General features: G+C 37.5%; 1 protein-coding gene across 4 annotated transcripts in view; it reads right to left on the bottom strand.

Moving 5' to 3' along the window:
* Positions 1–16,831, bottom strand: part of SGK3 (serum/glucocorticoid regulated kinase family member 3) — a 140,269-nt gene that overhangs the window by 79,428 nt on the left and 44,010 nt on the right. For 2 of the 4 annotated variants that reach the window (XM_019453199.2, XM_019453200.2), the window contains exon 1: positions 3,645–3,776. The exons of the other annotated variants lie outside the window; for them this stretch is intronic. The gene's annotated coding sequence lies outside the window, so the exon portion shown is untranslated. Of the gene's footprint in view, positions 1–3,644; positions 3,777–16,831 lie in introns of those variants that run through there. 4 annotated transcript variants of the gene reach the window in all.

The raw sequence follows: 16,831 nt of genomic DNA, 5'->3' as shown, positions 1-16,831 counted from the left end.
ATATGTTGCTCTCCCTACAGCTCTTCCCTTATGAATCCAGATATTATCTTCATTTGGATCTTTTTATGTAGTACTAAATTTCACCCTGCCTTCTTTCTTAATTACTCATACTGTAGAAGTGACTGAAGCTCAATATTTAATGATTTAAAGACCTATAAAATAGAACTTTAAGTTCATCTTTATTTAAAGAAACAAAGAAGTGAGTGTCTTATTTTTTCTTAAAAAAAGGAACTAGAATTTGTGTGTGTATGATTCTTGTCCTCCAGGAGCTTGTATGTAGCAAAAAAGAAAAAGATAAATGCCCAAAGAATTACAATTCAAAGTAGACTGTGATAAATTCTCTCAAAGTATGGAAAGATTCTAGGGGCACTTGGGTAGCTCAGTCAGTTAAGCATCAATTCTTGATTTCGGCTCAGGTCATTATCTCCTGCTTCATGAGATAGACCAGCATCAGGCTCTGTGCTCACAGCACGGGGCCTGCTTAGGATTCTCTTTCTCTCTCTCTGTTCCCCCCCACTTTCGCGCACGCGCGCGTGCACTCTCTGTAAAATTAAATAAACTTTAAAAAATGTATAAAAGCTTCTAGAATTCAGAGAAAGAATAAAACCACTTCCAACTGAACTTATCTAGGTTTCTGGGGTGGTGGTGAAGGAAGAACCTGAAGGCCGGGCACTCAAAGCAGAAAGGGCAGCCAAAGTCCTCAGAACAAATAGGGAATAGCCATTCGTCCCATTTGTCTGAATTCCTGCCTCCTTGCAGGGAAAGACTCACTCCATAAAAACAGAAAGAGAAACAGTCAAGAAACAACATTCACTTTGTGCTTTTACAGGGCATTATCATTAAAGCCTTATTTTATTTTCATATTTACAAGCATAAATTAGAAATCACTTTTCTTTTTTTTTTTTTTTTTTAATTTTTTTTTTCAACGTTTTTTATTTATTTTTGGGACAGAGAGAGACAGAGCATGAACGGGGGAGGGGCAGAGAGAGAGGGAGACACAGAATCGGAAACAGGCTCCAGGCTCCGAGCCATCAGCCCAGAGCCCGACGCGGGGCTCGAACTCACGGACCGCGAGATCGTGACCTGGCTGAAGTCGGACGCTTAACCGACTGCGCCACCCAGGCGCCCCTAGAAATCACTTTTCTTACATATAGGAGACAGAGGCTAGAAAAGTGCATTTGAGATCACAAAGAGAACTCTGAATGCCAGGCTTCTCACTCTGGATTTAATTCTCTAGATGAAGATGTAAAGGCATTTGAAAAGGGAACCTGAAAGGCTATAGGTGTAGAAAATGGAATGAAATAGAGGAGGGCTTGAAGAAAGAGGGGTTTGGCAACAATAAGAATGGCAAGTTTGCAAAAAATTGACAGGACAAATTAGTCAATTGCTATTTGCATGTGGAATGCCAGGTAGAAGGAGGCATTAACACTGCCTCAAGGTTTTATTCCTAGGTAACAAGGTTTTATTCCTAGGTTATTTCCTAGAAATAACTAGAATTGGGTGGAGGGGAGAGCAGGGCAAAATGACAGTGAATTGGCTTAAGTAATTACTAGCCTTAGCTGAAAATGTCTGCATCAGATGCACACATCTAACACCTTCTGGTGCCAGGCACTGTTTCCAGGGACCTAAGACACAGCAGTGAATGCAACTGGCAAGTACCCCAGCCCTCATGGAACTTACCCTCTAATGGCAGACAAGAGATAATGAACAAGTAAATAAAGAGATAAATATATATTACAGGAAGAACGGGGTTGTACGGAATTTTAATTGGGAGGGTTTACTGAGAGTGTGACATCTAAACAAATACCTAGAGGTAAGGGAGTGAACTACGCAAGAAGCCTGAGAGGAGTCAGCAAGTAAACACCAGTATCTTCAAACAGTCACCCTATGATGCTTTTGAAGTCAGCAGCAATTGCAGTATATCTCTTTGGTGACCCAGTCCTATTTTCTTGAGCTAGCATTCAGTGTTCCACTTCCTGACTCTATCCTACCCAATCAAGAAAACTTCACCAGTAACACAGTGATAACAAACTGCCTAGTAGGTCAATTTGTTTATACTGGCTGTTTATGTTCCCTACATGGGAGAAAAAGACTACATTTTAAAACAACAAAACCAAAGCACTGTTAGAACATGTTTATACAAAGCTTAAGAAGACAACCATCTTGTTCTCAAAGCAATCATTGATGTAGCAATTTTGAGACTTGAGATTTAAATCAAAGGTGCTAAAGAATGATTATGAATCATGCAATTAAGCTACCAAGGAGGACGCTACAGAGAGGAAAACCATTCACAGCACCATAAAACTGTCAAAAATAAAAATAGTATAATTATCAAAACCAGAAGTAGTATCATTCTTTGATTTTATAATTTATTGTTCAGAAGAGCTGAATTCTAGTCTAAGCTATGCCTTTTATTGATTCTGGGTCCTGGGGCCTCATCTTTATCTGTAAAGGGCAGCTGTTGTGATTTTTCACATTCCTTTCGATCTGAGATTCTAGGTGGCTAGTTATGGTTCCTATGATGTTTAGTTTATTTATATATTTGGGTACTCTGGTTTACCTCCTTTTCCAATAATAGTACAAATAAGCACCCGTCCCAAGTAACACAACTTGTCAGTTCTGTGTAAAAGTGATACGACCTTCTTTTAAACAAACCTGCCAGAGCTTGGTGTTTAAAATGAGGCTACACTCTGCAAGTGCTGCCTTTTCTCATCCCCGTTTAAGAACAGCCTTCAAGACTCTTAAGGCTTCTTTATCATTTGAGAGTGGATTAGATTTGAAACCAGGTGGATGATCACATCTCTGGTAAATGAGAAAAATAATGAGACCTTATGGTGGGATTCAGCCTTTGAAATTCCAAAGGAATCTGCAAGCATTTCTAGCAACAACTCTGCGGAAAGGTTTTCCGGTGTTGACGGCTTTGTTAGATTAAAGCCCATCTGAATGCATAATAAAAACAGCCAACGTTAGTGTGGGCTATGCGCCAGGTGGAACTAAGTATTAACTGATTTAATCTCATAACAATCCTATAAGGACGGAACTATCATTATCCTCATTTTATGTATGCAGAAACAAAGTCATAGAGGAATTTGGCAAACTGCCCAACTTTTCACAATTAACAGGTAGATTCAAACTCAGGCATTCTAGCTTCAAATACTCCACAATAATCTCCACAATACACTGCCTATGTAAACCCTGGAGCTCTTGTTTAAATAACAGTCCCATTACCAGTTGCACTCTTACAGTTCTTGCAAACTGACTAACATGAAGTCAAAATAAAGCTGCACTACAAGTTCACTATCGACTTTCTCCTCCAGTCGTGAACCACGAACTAGAAATGCATTTTAAAGAACACAAAAACCTCAGTACCTGAGGTCTCTCGAGATTTGGGGAGGAGGTGTGTAGAGCAACGCAAACGCTTTCTGTCCTGGAGCTAATGCCGTGAACAAGTGCTGCAAAACTAGAGACAGACCTGCGCCTCTCCCTCTGGGGGTTCACGCCAGGAGGCCGCCCACTCGTACCACGCGCTCCTACTATGCACGGAAGTAGCACAGGGGCGGTTCCAAACAACACCTGGCTCAAACGCGCCCGCGGGAGTACCTCCACCTGGCTCTCGCTACGCCCAGACCCTTCCCCATACTTACCTTCGGAGATCCTCGCCCGACGCATAGCGAGTGGGAAACGCCACCACAGCTGCGCCACAATCAACGAGTCTCGGCGCCGCGCCTCTCGCCCCCAGCTGGGCCAGCCACCCTCCCCGCCTTGGCCCGACCTCCTAGTTCCGCCCCCCGCAGGAGGCCCCGCCCACACAAATAAACGGAACCTTCTCGGCCGCCGGCCCCGCCCACAACTGAGGGCGGGGCTAATGCTCACTCAGCTCCGCCCCGGGCTTTAGGAGGCGGTGGACCGCAGCGCAGCTGCAAGCTGGATGCAGCCTCGCGGCCCTAAATAAATAAAGGAGGGGGAGCCTGGGGTGCATGACCCCAAGCAAGGAAGTGCGCGAGGCAGGCGAAGGGAAGGGGGAAGGGGGAAGGGAGAGAGCCAAGGGCTAAGATAAGGAAACAGGCTTGGGAGGCAAAAGAGAAGGCGCTCTCCCCAGGTTCCAGCTGAGGTGTAGTACTGGGTGAGACATCTTAAAGCAGAAGAGTTCACTTTTTCAGCTCCATTAGCTAATGAGCTAATCTCATTCTCCTGCAGGTTAGGAGTCACACGCGAATTTAGGGTTCCATGCATGAATAAGGAATAGCGTTTAGAGAAGCAAAGAAAGGAAGCAAATCCTTTACTGATCTCCATCCACATCTCGTTCATTTAAAAAATTCTAGAAAGGACTCTCAGTAAGAATAGCTCCAGACTTAAATTAATGTTAATCATTCCTTCTCAAACAGCTCAGGCACTTTTCATGAGAGCAGACTCATTACACTCAAAACGAGTTTGGCATTAATGCCCATAGTATACTGCTACGAAGTTTGCTACGACAAGTATGGATAAAGGAAAAAATCAGACCACTAAGAAGGAGATACTTTATTAATATATTTGATTTTTGAAGGTGAAAAACTATTTGCAAATCATGTCAAACACTAATTGAATTATGGTGGGGAAACACAAGGCTCACTTCACCAACAGTATTTGCTGAAGGAATTTCAGAAAACAGTAGCAAGAAACCAGCCTAGCTGTGTGGTCTTAAGGGAAGTCACAATATCTGAAGCCTTTGATTTGCTTATCTGTAAAATGAAAAATTACGCCAGGTGACTTCATGACCTGGAAATGCCCTTCCAAACTTGATTTCATCCTGCCAGGCTCAACAATTGAGGGCAAAGGACCATAGGGAAAGTGCTATCCAGTCAGGAGCCACACAGAGAAATTGGGAATTTTTAGAAAAAGCCCCAGGGATCTTTGGCATCACTTCATTTAAGCTCTCTCTTCTGACTTTTCTATTTGTAATAATAATAACTCTTAGCTCAAAACCTCTACTCTTCCCTCTCAATCCTCACATTTGGTCACCAGGTCCTTGGCTTTCTCCATTACAGAGTCTCTTCAATGACCCTTCTCATTTTCACTGCCATCTCTGTATAAAGTACAAATTCAAAGAACTCAAGATCTTAGATCTGACCCTCACCTATTTTTCCTACCTCATCTCCAACTACTCTCTGATAGAAGAGTCTCTCACTGTACAATATCCACAACATACAGCCAACATTCTGGCCACTGAACATTTATATATACTGCCTCCCACCTCAGAATACTTCTCAGTCCTAGCTACCTGTCCAGATTGTGATAGCTCAGCTCAGGTACCTTTCTATACAATAAAATCCTATAACACTTAGGATCTATGCCGCTCAAATGTGGCACTTAACAGTCCTACCTTGTTTTTTCTGTTATTTATAATATTTATCTCCAAAACTAAACTGTAAGCTACTTACTGGATCACCCTAGGTCCCAGTAAATTAAAGAAGAAAAAGCTATTTTCAGTATCTCAAAAAACCTAAAAGAAATTATATAGGCTATTCGTTACCTATACCAGCAAGATTCTGTTTTTTACTTAATTTTTGTTTTTTTTTAGGTTTTAAGTAATCTCTACACCCAATCTGGGGTTCATACTCACAATCCTGAGATCAAGAGTCACATGCTCCCTTGACTGAGCCAGCCAGGCATCCCAAGATTCTCTGTTTTTATCTGAAATTATATGACACTGAAATAACACCAATTACTTCATGTTAACCAAAGCTTTGATGGGCAGTTACATGTGACTGATTTTAAAAAAGGGAAAACAGGGGCACCTGGGTGGCTCAGTTGGTTAAGCATTCAACTTCAGCTCAGGTCCTGATCTCACAGTTTGCAAGTTTGAGCCCCCCCATCAGGCTCTGCTCTGACAATGAAGAGCCTGCGTTGGATTCTCTCCCTCTCTCTAAAAATAAATAAATAAACTTAAGAAAAAAAGGGGGGGTGGGGGGAACAGGGGCACTTGCCTGGCTGTCAGTAGAGCATGTGACTCTTGATCTTAGTTGGGGTCTTAAGTTCAAGATTTCCAAGTCTCACTTTGGGCATAGAGATTACTTTTAAAAGTGGGGGGATAAATTACTATTAAATAAGACTTGTTTTTAAGACTAAATCTATGACATTCACAGAGGTACATAAAGATGAAAAGTAGCTAACACATTCTTTTGTCACTGCATTGCCGAAAAAAATGCTATACCCATAGTAAGTGCTTAAAAATATATTCATTAGTCTATGATTATTTTCAGCTTTATTAAGTCCTCTCTTTCCTTTGCTTTAATTAAAATGCTGATCTTTTCTTTCCATGCAAATATGATTGCAGGAGCTTCCCCTTAAATTTCAAATAAATTTTTAAGAATAAGATAAACAAGAATCACATTGCACTGCTTGGAGTTGGACTAGAAAGGTATTTAGTGTCCCAGAAATAAACCCTGAAATCACAGTAAATTGCCTATTTTAGGGGGGTCCTACATAGTACTAATATCTTTAGAGAGTAAATTTGCCTTAATTGCAACCTTACCCAGATGACAAAAGTAGAAGCAGAACCAAGTTTTCAGAATGACTACCCAGTAAGAATGAAAACTGATTTGCAATCTATCAATGGCCCCTGTGTTTTGAAAATGTCACTGGCATGTTTAAAGGAAGCCCCAGAGCTCTGAAGTCTGGCCCAAACAATCTATAAATCACTATTCACAACAAACCAACACCTTTTGGGTGTTTAATAAGTATTAAGTAGGCAGATTAAACAACAGTCACACTTCATTTTACAGACTGGTTGTACCAGAGGCAACTGGTTATAGACTCTCGGAATGTTTCTCTTCCTCTTCTCAAAATGTGAAGTGACTATGAAGATTGGAGCCTTGGGGAACTTCTGAATCCGGCCAAGATATGATAACAAGGACCATATTTACTCTCCCACCTGACCACCACCACCACCAACAACAACAACAAAAAGGACCTAGACAAAATATATAAAACAACAGTTTTCAAGATACTGGATATTAGGCAGTGAAGGAGAATGATGCCTCAGAGATGGAAAATGAACAAGATTTGCCCCAGCTTATTATCTTCAGAGGATTTACAGGCCATGGCAATAAAAGAGGAACTGCAGGAGCTCTAAGTCCAAGAAAAACAAGACAGCTAGAGTTCACAACTCAGATATGGGAGATAAGATAACAACATAGAGAATCCCAGAGATCTGCGGAGGGTCTTCCTTGATAATTCAATAGTGCTGATCAGTGCATACCTGCACCCAAGGTCAAGAAAAGAACAAACTGTCTCAGTATTAGAAGGAAAAGTACTGGGCATTCGCAGAGGGCCAGGAATAGTGGCTATTCATATCAGGCCAACTAGAAACCTCCCAATTCAATGAGGTAGAGTACTTGGAAGCATTGGCTTAGTACTGGAGAGTAATTAGCCCTAGATTAAATGCTGCTTTGGTGCTGCCAAAAAATAAAAGATCCAAAAGGATCTAACTATTTTAAAGTAATTTAACTGCATCTCAAATAAAAATTCAGATGTTTACAGAAACACAAAAATATTCAGCACCCAATAAATTGAAATTCACAGCATCTGCCATTAAATCAGATATTACAAGGCATGTCAAGAAACAAAAATATGACCCACAACTAAGAGAAAAATCCATCACTAAAACTAACCAATCACTGACACAGATGTTAGAATTAGCAGACAAGAACATTAAAACAGTTATTTTATGGTAATATATTGAAAAAATTAAGTAGAGACAAGGAAGTTATAAAAATTTTCTACATCTGACTTTTAGAGATGAAAATAACAATCTCTAGGGGCACCTGGGTGGCTCCGTCGGTTGAGCATCTGACTTCAGCTCATGTCATGATTTCACAGCTTGTGAGTTCGAGGCCTGCGTCAGGCACTGTGCTGACAGCTCAGAGCCTGGAGTCTGCTTTGGATTCTGTGTCTTCCTCTCTCTCTCTGCCCCTCTCCCACTCACACCCTGTCTCTCTCCCCTTTAAAAATAAAACATTAAAAATTAAAAAAAAAAAAAAACAAGCAGTCTCTAAGGTGAAAAATACACTAGATGGGATTAACAGAAGAATAGACAATTGTAGAAGAAAGCGTTAGTGAACTTGAAGACACACAATATGAAATTTCCAAGATGAATTATAGAGAGAAAAAGGATTTAAAAAGAAAAGGGGGTGCCTAGGGGGCTCAATTGGTTGAGTGTCTGACTCTTGACTTAGGCTCAGGTCATGATCCCAAGGTCATGGAACCGAGCTCTGTGTCAGGCTCCATGCTGAGCATTGAGCCTGCTTGGTATTCTCTCTCCCTTTTCCTTTGCCCCAGTCCCCAACTTGCACGTGCTCATGCACACTCTCTCTCAAAATAAAAAAATGTTTTTCTCTCTAAAAATAAAAAAAAGTTTTTAAATAAAAAAGAAAAGAGAATCAATAAGCTATGGCAAACCTTTAAGCAGCCTAATATACTTGTAGTTGGAGAGGAGAAAGAAGGGTTTGGGGAAGGGTATCAGAAAAGACAGTTAAAGAAATATGACTGGTATTTTCAAAATTTGATGAAAATTATAAACCCACAGATCTGACAAGCTCAATGAACCTAAACACCAGAAACATGAAGAAAACTACACCAAGATATTTCATAATACAATTACTAAAAACCAGTGATAAGCAAAATCTTAACAGCAGCCAGTGGGGGAAACACATGCTATATATGGGGAAACAAGAGATGACAAATTTCTTCTCAGAAATCGTGCAAGAAAAAGACAGCGGACCAACATCTTTGAAGTACAGAACAAAAAGCTAAAAACCTAGAATTCTATACCCAGCAAATAATATCTTTCAAAACTCAAGATAATATATTTTTTTTCAGATGCACAGAAGCTAAAAGACCATAACCAGAAGACTTGCACTACAAGAAATGTTAAAGGAAGTCCATATGATAGGCAGAAAATGACTCCATATTTCTGGAAATATAGATATACACTAGGAATGAAGAACACTAGAAATAATAACAATAGAGGTGTTGGGGTTTTTTTTTATAATTTGAATCTTTTTAAAAGATAACAAATGTTTAAACAACAATAGTAATCATTTATTGTGGATTTTGTGGCCTATATGTAAGTAAAATGTATGACAACAATAGCATAAAGGTTGTGAGGAGAGACATGGAAGTATATTATTGAAAAGTGTATTCTATAATTAACTGTAAGCATCCTATAAGTGATATGGCATAATTCATTTGAAGATAGACTGTGATAAATTAAAGATATATACTTAAACCCTAAAATAGCCATAAAACAAAGGGAGAAAAGGAGTTACAACTAAAAAGTCAACAAAGGAGGAAAAAATGGAAGCATAATGCTCAATCCAAAATAAGGTAGAATAATAGGAAAAAGGACACAAAGAACAGATAAGACAAATAGAAAACAAACAAGAAGACAGACATAAACTTAACTCATATCAATAATAACATTAAATGCAATAGTCAAAACAACCCAATTAAAATTTGTCTTACTGAATGAATAAAATAAGACCCAACTATATTTCACCTACAAAAAAACTATACTTCAAAAATATGAAGACACAAAGTTAAAAGTAAAAGGATGAAAAAGATACACCATGCTAACACTAGTCAAAAGAAAGCTGGAGCAGCTAAAATAATATCACAATAAAGTAGATTTCAGAGCAAATAATACTACCAGGGAAAGAGAAGATCATTTCATAATTATAAAGGGGCCAATGAGGACACAAAAGTCCTAAATATTTTATGCACCTAATAACAGAGCTTCAAAATAAATGATAAAAAAACTGAAACAACTTCAAGGAAAAATAGGCATATCCTTTTTGGGGGGGGATTTTTAAAAAATCTTCATGATAATAGCACAAGTAGAGAGAAAATCGGCCAGGATACTGGCTTAGTCAATTTGGATTGCTGTAACAAAACATCACAGACTGTATAGCTTATAAATGACTGAAATTTAATTCTCATGGGCTCTGGAGACTGAAAGTCTGAGATCAGGGTGCCAGCATGGTTGAATAAGGGCCCTCTTCATGGTCTATGGCTAGCACCTTCTGTGTCCTTATCTGATAGAGGGTATCTTTTTCTAAGAGTACTACTCCTTTTTTTTTTTTTTAAGTTTATTTACTTATTTTTGAGAGGGGGAAAGAGAGAGAGAGGAGACAGTGAGAGAAAATCCGAAGCAGTCTCCACACTGTCAGCACAGAGCTCGACTTGGGGCTCAAACTCACAAACCACAAAATCATGACCTCGGCCTGAAAACAAGAGTTGGGCACTTAACCAACTGAAGCACCCAGGTACCCCTAGAGTCCTAATCCTATTCATGAGGGCTCCCAAAGGCCCCACCTACTAATACCATCATCGCCTTTGGAGGTTAAGATTTCAACATATGAATTTAGGGGTAGACACAAACATTCAGACCATAGAAAATATAAAAGACCTAAACAACACTATTAACCATCTTAACTGACATTTACAGATCACTACAAGACACAAGAATATAATTCTTTTCAAGTACACATAAGACATTTACCAAGATGGACCATACACTGGGCCATAAAATAAGTTTCAATAAATTTATTAGGATTTAAGGCATACAAAAACTATGTTCTCTAACTGCAATGAAATTAAATTAGAAATCAATAACAGAAAAACATCTGGAAAATGTCCAAATATTTGAAATCAAAATATACAATTCTAAATAACCCATGGGTCAAAGAAGAAATCAAAAGGAAAACTAGAAAATATTTTGCACTATATATCAAAATTTGTAGACAGCACTAAAGTAGAACTTAAGAGGTAATACCCATAATAAAAAAAGAAAGTTCTTAAATCAATGACCTCAGATTCTACCTTATTAAATAAAAAAGAGCAAATTAAACCAAAATAATGTAAAGAAAGAAAGAAATTTATCAGAGTACATCCAATGACAAAGAGAAAAATCAATGAGACCAAAAGTTGATTAAAAAAAAAAAAATCAGTCAAATTGCTAAACCAGACTAATCAGCACACACACACAAAAGACTGAGAAAGGGGGTTAGGTGCCAAGGGATGCAGGCAGCCTCTAGGAGCTGGAAAAGACAAGGAAAGGAATCCTCTCCTAAAGCCTCCAGAAAGAAGACAGCCCTGCTGACTCCTTGAACTCAGCCCTCTGAGACCTCCTCTGCTGGATTTCTAAACACATAAGTATAAGATAATAAAGTTGTGTTGTTTTTAAGCCACTAAGTTTGTGGTAATTTGTTATGGCATCAATAGAAAACTAATACATGTGGAAATACCAAGAAGCTAGAAAAGTCAAAAAAGGATTTAAACAGAACAAAACTACCTGATACTGAGGACTTATAAAGCTATCATAATTGTCATAAAGGTAGACAAATAGATCATTAGAACAAACTAGACAGTAAATAGAGATTTGTGACCTTATAGAGAGAAATTGCCGGAAGTATCACTACCAGTCAATAAGAGAGAAGACTTAAATCTAGCTCCTCAACGTTAAGTCCTAAACTCTTTTCACTATAACTGGTTTTTCATACAAGCTTATATCTGAGTTTCATCCTCCATACAGCTGACTACAATATACTTAACCTGAAGCCTGACCTCTTTCCTCAGCTCTAGTTCCAAATTTCCAAGTACCTGCTATATATCTTCCACCTGAAAATAAATGAATGCATGGTTTTCCCTCCATGCCTGTTGTATTAACAGCACTACAATTTACTCAGCTACCCATGTTCAAACTTTGGATTCCTCTTTGACTTCTCCCTAGATCTCCCTCCCTTTCCTTTCCTTTCTCAGAGCCTCTAATAATTTTGTTTTCTTAGGTTAACATCCTTTCTTTTGTCTGCCTCCCATTTCCCAGAGGCTAACTCCTCATCATTCAGGTCTTGTTTAAATAGCTGTTCTTCATCAAGACCTTTCCTATCTAAAATAGGCCTTCCTCTGTGATCTCTGTAATAGCAGCTTGTTCATTTTCTTCATAGCACTGATCACAGTTTGCTCTTTATTTCACTGTTTATTGTTCCCTTGTTCCTGCCCCATTAGAGTTCAAGGTCCATGAAAGCAAAATAACATATCCATCTTATTCACTATAGCATCCTCAGGGCCTGGAGCATATAACAATGGGGTGCAAATCATTAAACGAACAGACCATTACTTCAGCCCCTTCAAGTCTGCTTCCATAGTCTCTGGTATTTGTCCCTTCTCCTTCACTCCAAAAATATAGGTCTGAGCCTTCCTGTTGTGCTAACTTTTTAAATGGTCTCCCAGACTCCTCTCTTTTCCTTCTTTTTATCCATATTGTAGAATGTCGTCTAAGACAATTCAATTCTAGTCACATAATTTTCTCTGTTCAAAATCCTGTAATGATTTTAATGAAATCTTTATCAAAACTCTAACAGCCTTGTTTTGCAGAAATGGAAAAACTAATTCTCAAATTCATATAGAATTGCAAAAGGCCCTATATACCCAAACAATATTGAAAAAGAATAAGGTCTCACACTTTTGATTTCAAAACTTACCACAAAGTTATAGTAATCAAAATAGTATGGTAACAAGCACAAAGATAAGCCTATAAACCAGTGGGATAGAATTGAGTCCATAAATAAGCCTATAATCCATGGCCAAGTAATTTTCAACAAGGATGCTAAGATCATTCAATGGGGAAAGGGCAGTCTCTTCATAGAGTGGTTGGCCACCTGGGTATCCACATGCAAAAAAAAAAAAAAAAAAAAAATGAAGTTGGATCCCTACTTCACACTCTATATAAAAACTGGGGAAGAGCCAAGATGGTAGAACAGCATGGAAGTTTTTTGTGTGTCTCATGTCCATGAAATATAGCCAGACCAACACTAAACCATCCTACACACCTAGAAAACTGATTGGAGGATTAACACAACAATCTGCACAACCTGAACCACAGAATTCAGCAGAAAGAGAAAAAAAATCATTTTTATTTTGAATTTTTATTAAATATATTTTTCTTTAATTTTTTTACTATAGTTTTTACTTTTGTGTAAATTTTTTCAAATTCTATCTTACTTCCATCACTCTATTTTAGTCTACTTCAGTGTATTCACCTTTTCAAATTTTCAAACAATTTCTTTGTTTTCTTTTTCCTTTTTCTTTTTTCTCTTTTTTGTTTTTTTTTCTTTTTCTTGAATGCAGAAAGTGAAAAACTTCATTTTTACTTTCAATTTCTATTAAAAATATTTTTCTTTAATTTTTTTACTATATTTTTTGCTTTTATGTAAATGTTTTCAAACTCTATTTTACTTCCATCGTTTTATTTTAGTCTACTACAGTGTATTCAGTTTTTCAAATTTTCAAACAACTTCTTTTTTTCTCTTTTTTCTCTTTTTTGTTTCTTTTCTTTTTCTTGAATATAGAAAGAGAAAAAATTCATTTTTATTTTTAATTTTTATTAAAAATGTTTTTAATTTTTTTCCTACTATATTCTTTACTTTTGTGTAAATTTTTTCAAATTCTATTTTACTCCCATCATCTCATTTTAGTGTACTTCAGTGTATCCATTTTTTCAAATTGTCAAACGACTTCCTTTTTTTTTTTTCTTCCCCCCCCCCCCTTTTTTTCTCTAATCTGTCAAACCACTTTCAACACCCAGACCAAAACACACCTAGGATCTAGCATCATTTTTCGATTTTTTTTCGTGTGTGTGTGTGTGTGTTTAATTTTTTAACTTTAATTTTTTAATTTTAATTTTTCTACCTCATTAATTCCTTTTCTCCCTTCAAAATGACAAAATGAAGGAATGCACACTCTATATAAAAACTAACTCAAGATGGATCGATGACCTAAATATAAGAGCCAAAGTTATAAAAATCTTAATAAAACATAGAGATGAATATTCATGAACTTGGATTTGGCAGTGGATTCTCAGATATGACCCTAAAAGCATGAGCAACAACAACAAAATAGATAAATTGAACTTCATAAAAAATTAAAATTAAAAATTAAAAACCTTTGAATCAGGGGCACCTGGGTAGCTCAGTTGGTTGAGCATCCAACTCTTGGTTTTGGCTCAGGTCATGATCTCACGGTTCATGCATTTGAGCCCTGCATTGGGCTCTGGGCTGACAGTGCAAATTCTCTCTCTCACCCTCTCTCTCTGCCCTCCTCCACTCTTTCTCTCTCTCTCCCTCTCTAAATAAACTTAAAAAAAAACCTTTGTGAATCAAAGATCATTATCAAGAAAGTGAAAAGACAACCTATGGTGTGGGAGAAAATATTTGCAAATCATGTTTGATGAGTCTAGTATACAGAATATATAAAGAACTCCTATAATTCAATAACAAAACGATAAATAACAAGGGTGCCTGAATGGCTCAGTTGGTTTAGCATCTGACTTGGGCTCAGGTCATGATCTCACAGTTTGTGGGTTTGAGCCCCATGTCGGGCTCTGCTGACACCTCAGAGCCTGGAGCCTGCTTCAGAATCTGTGTCCCTCTCTCTCTCTGCCCCTTCCCCACTCATACTCTCTCTCTCTCTCAAAAATAAATAGACATTTTAAAAAAAGATGAATAACAATTAAAAAATGGGCAAAGGACCTAAATAGACATTTCTACAAAGAAAATATATAAATGGCCAAGAAGCATATGAAAAGATGCTCAACATCATTAGTCATCAGGAAAATGCAAATTAAAACCACAAAGAGATACCATGTCACACACACTAGGATGGTAATAATTTTTAAAAAGTGGAAACAAAGTGTTGGCAAGAATGTTAAGAAACTGGAGCCCTTGTATATTGTTGGTAGGAACGTAAAATGGTGCAGTTACTGTGGAAAACAGTTTGTCAGTTCCTCAAAAAAGCTAAACACAGAATTACCATATGACCTGGCAATTCCACACCTAGATATATACCCAGAAGGACTGAATACCTGTGCCCAAATAAATATTTACATGTGCATGTTAACAGCTGTACTATTTACAATAGCCAAAAGACGGAAACAACCAAATATCCATCAATGGATGAATGGATAGACAAATTGTGCTATATATATTCAACAGATTATTATTCAGTCATAAAAAGGAGTGAAGTACTGACACATGCTACAATATGGATGAACCTCAAAAACATTATGCTAAGTAAAAGAGGCCTGTCACAAGAAGTCACATCCTGAATAAATCCACTACTTGGAATAGGTAGATCTACAAAAATAGAATGCAGATTGGTAGTTGCCAGGGGCAGGAGGGATGAGGGAATGGGAAATTACTGCTTAATGGACATGGGGTTTAACTCGGGTTAAGAAAATGTTTTAAACTAGACAGAAGTACTGGTGGCACAACACTGTAAATATACTAAATGTCACTGAATTGGTCATTTTAAATGGTTAGTTTTATGTTATGTGAATCTCACTTTAATTTTGTGAAAAACGCCTTAACAATATCCCACTGATGACTAAGATCTTCTCAGCCTAGCCTCCTAGATCCTACGTATCTGACTATCATATAACCTACTTCCCCTTTATGCCTCCCATTCTCCAAGCAAAACAAGCCTTTTCCTTTATTTACATGTAACACAGAACTTCATTTCTCTACTTATATAAGTCCTGCTCTTCTTTCATGGCATTATTCAAATACAAGCTCCTTCAAAAGTTTTTCTCAATCTTTCAGTGGGGAATCTCTCTTTCCTGTAAGCCCTTAGGAGAATTTTATCTGTACCTCTTTCTTTCTACCTCAGAGTTATTTATTGTTTTTCCCCTATTAGTCAATAATTGTCAGCAAGATCCATATGTGATTCACCCTATTATTTCCAGGGTCCTTAGGATATTCTTACACGGATCAACCACATAATATTTATTGAAGGAAAAAGATTAATATAAATTTCTACATATGAATCCTCTTGGCTTCCATTATAGAATTGGAGATGTGTTTTTATGCGAATATATTTGACTCTAGCATGTCTAAAACCCTTTAAAAAATCACATAAATAGGTAATATTAAGTTTCCTGATGAAACAGTTATAAACACATTTCTGAACACTAATAGGAAATAACTAGACCTATTTGCATCCTTGACAATAATTGCTAATGTTCGTTTTTGTCTTTTTGAGGGGGAGAGACAGAAGCGGGTAGAGACAGAGGGAGAGAGAGAATCCTAAGCAGGCTCTGCACTGTTAGTGCAGAACCTGGATGTGGGGCTCAAACTCACAAACCATGAGATCATGACCTGAGGCGAAATCAAGAGTCAGTTGCTCAACAAACTGAGCCACCCAGGCACCCCAATAATGTTCTTAATAGTATGAGTCAAAATAATAATAGGTAACAGTCATATATCACTTTTACATATACTAATATTCACAGTAAGCTTATGAGCTATGTTCTTAATAATAATGTTCTTAATAGTATGAGTCAAAATAATAATAGCTAACAGTCATATATCACTTTTACATATACTGATATTCACAGTAAGCTTATGAGCTATGCACAACTATCATCCCCATTTTACAGATGAAGAAACACTTACAAAGCCAAATCACTTTGCTCAATGTCACTTGCTATTAACTGGCAGATCAGGGATTAGAATCTGGCTACTTTTGTTCCAGTACATGCTGTTAACCACTATGCTACATCACCTTTCTATAATGACAACTTACCCATGTATAATAAAACGGCTTTGAAAGGTCAATGAGTTTCCAAGAAAAAACCCACTGCTAATATTCTAGAGTAGGTTAATATGAAACTTTTACTGTTTTCTCAGACTTTGTCTCTGGAATTTTGAGATGGCAGATAACTTTTAGAAATAAACTTGATTCCATTGTACTAAGATATACTGACTAAGAAACAAAGTTGAAGCAGGAACACAACATA

This window comes from Panthera pardus, unplaced genomic scaffold, assembly GCF_024362965.1.
Source record: "Panthera pardus isolate Hobbes unplaced genomic scaffold, ASM2436296v1 HiC_scaffold_7, whole genome shotgun sequence".
In the NCBI taxonomy this organism is placed as follows: Eukaryota; Metazoa; Chordata; class Mammalia; order Carnivora; family Felidae; genus Panthera; species Panthera pardus.
This window is presented reverse-complemented; position numbering and strand designations above follow the sequence as displayed.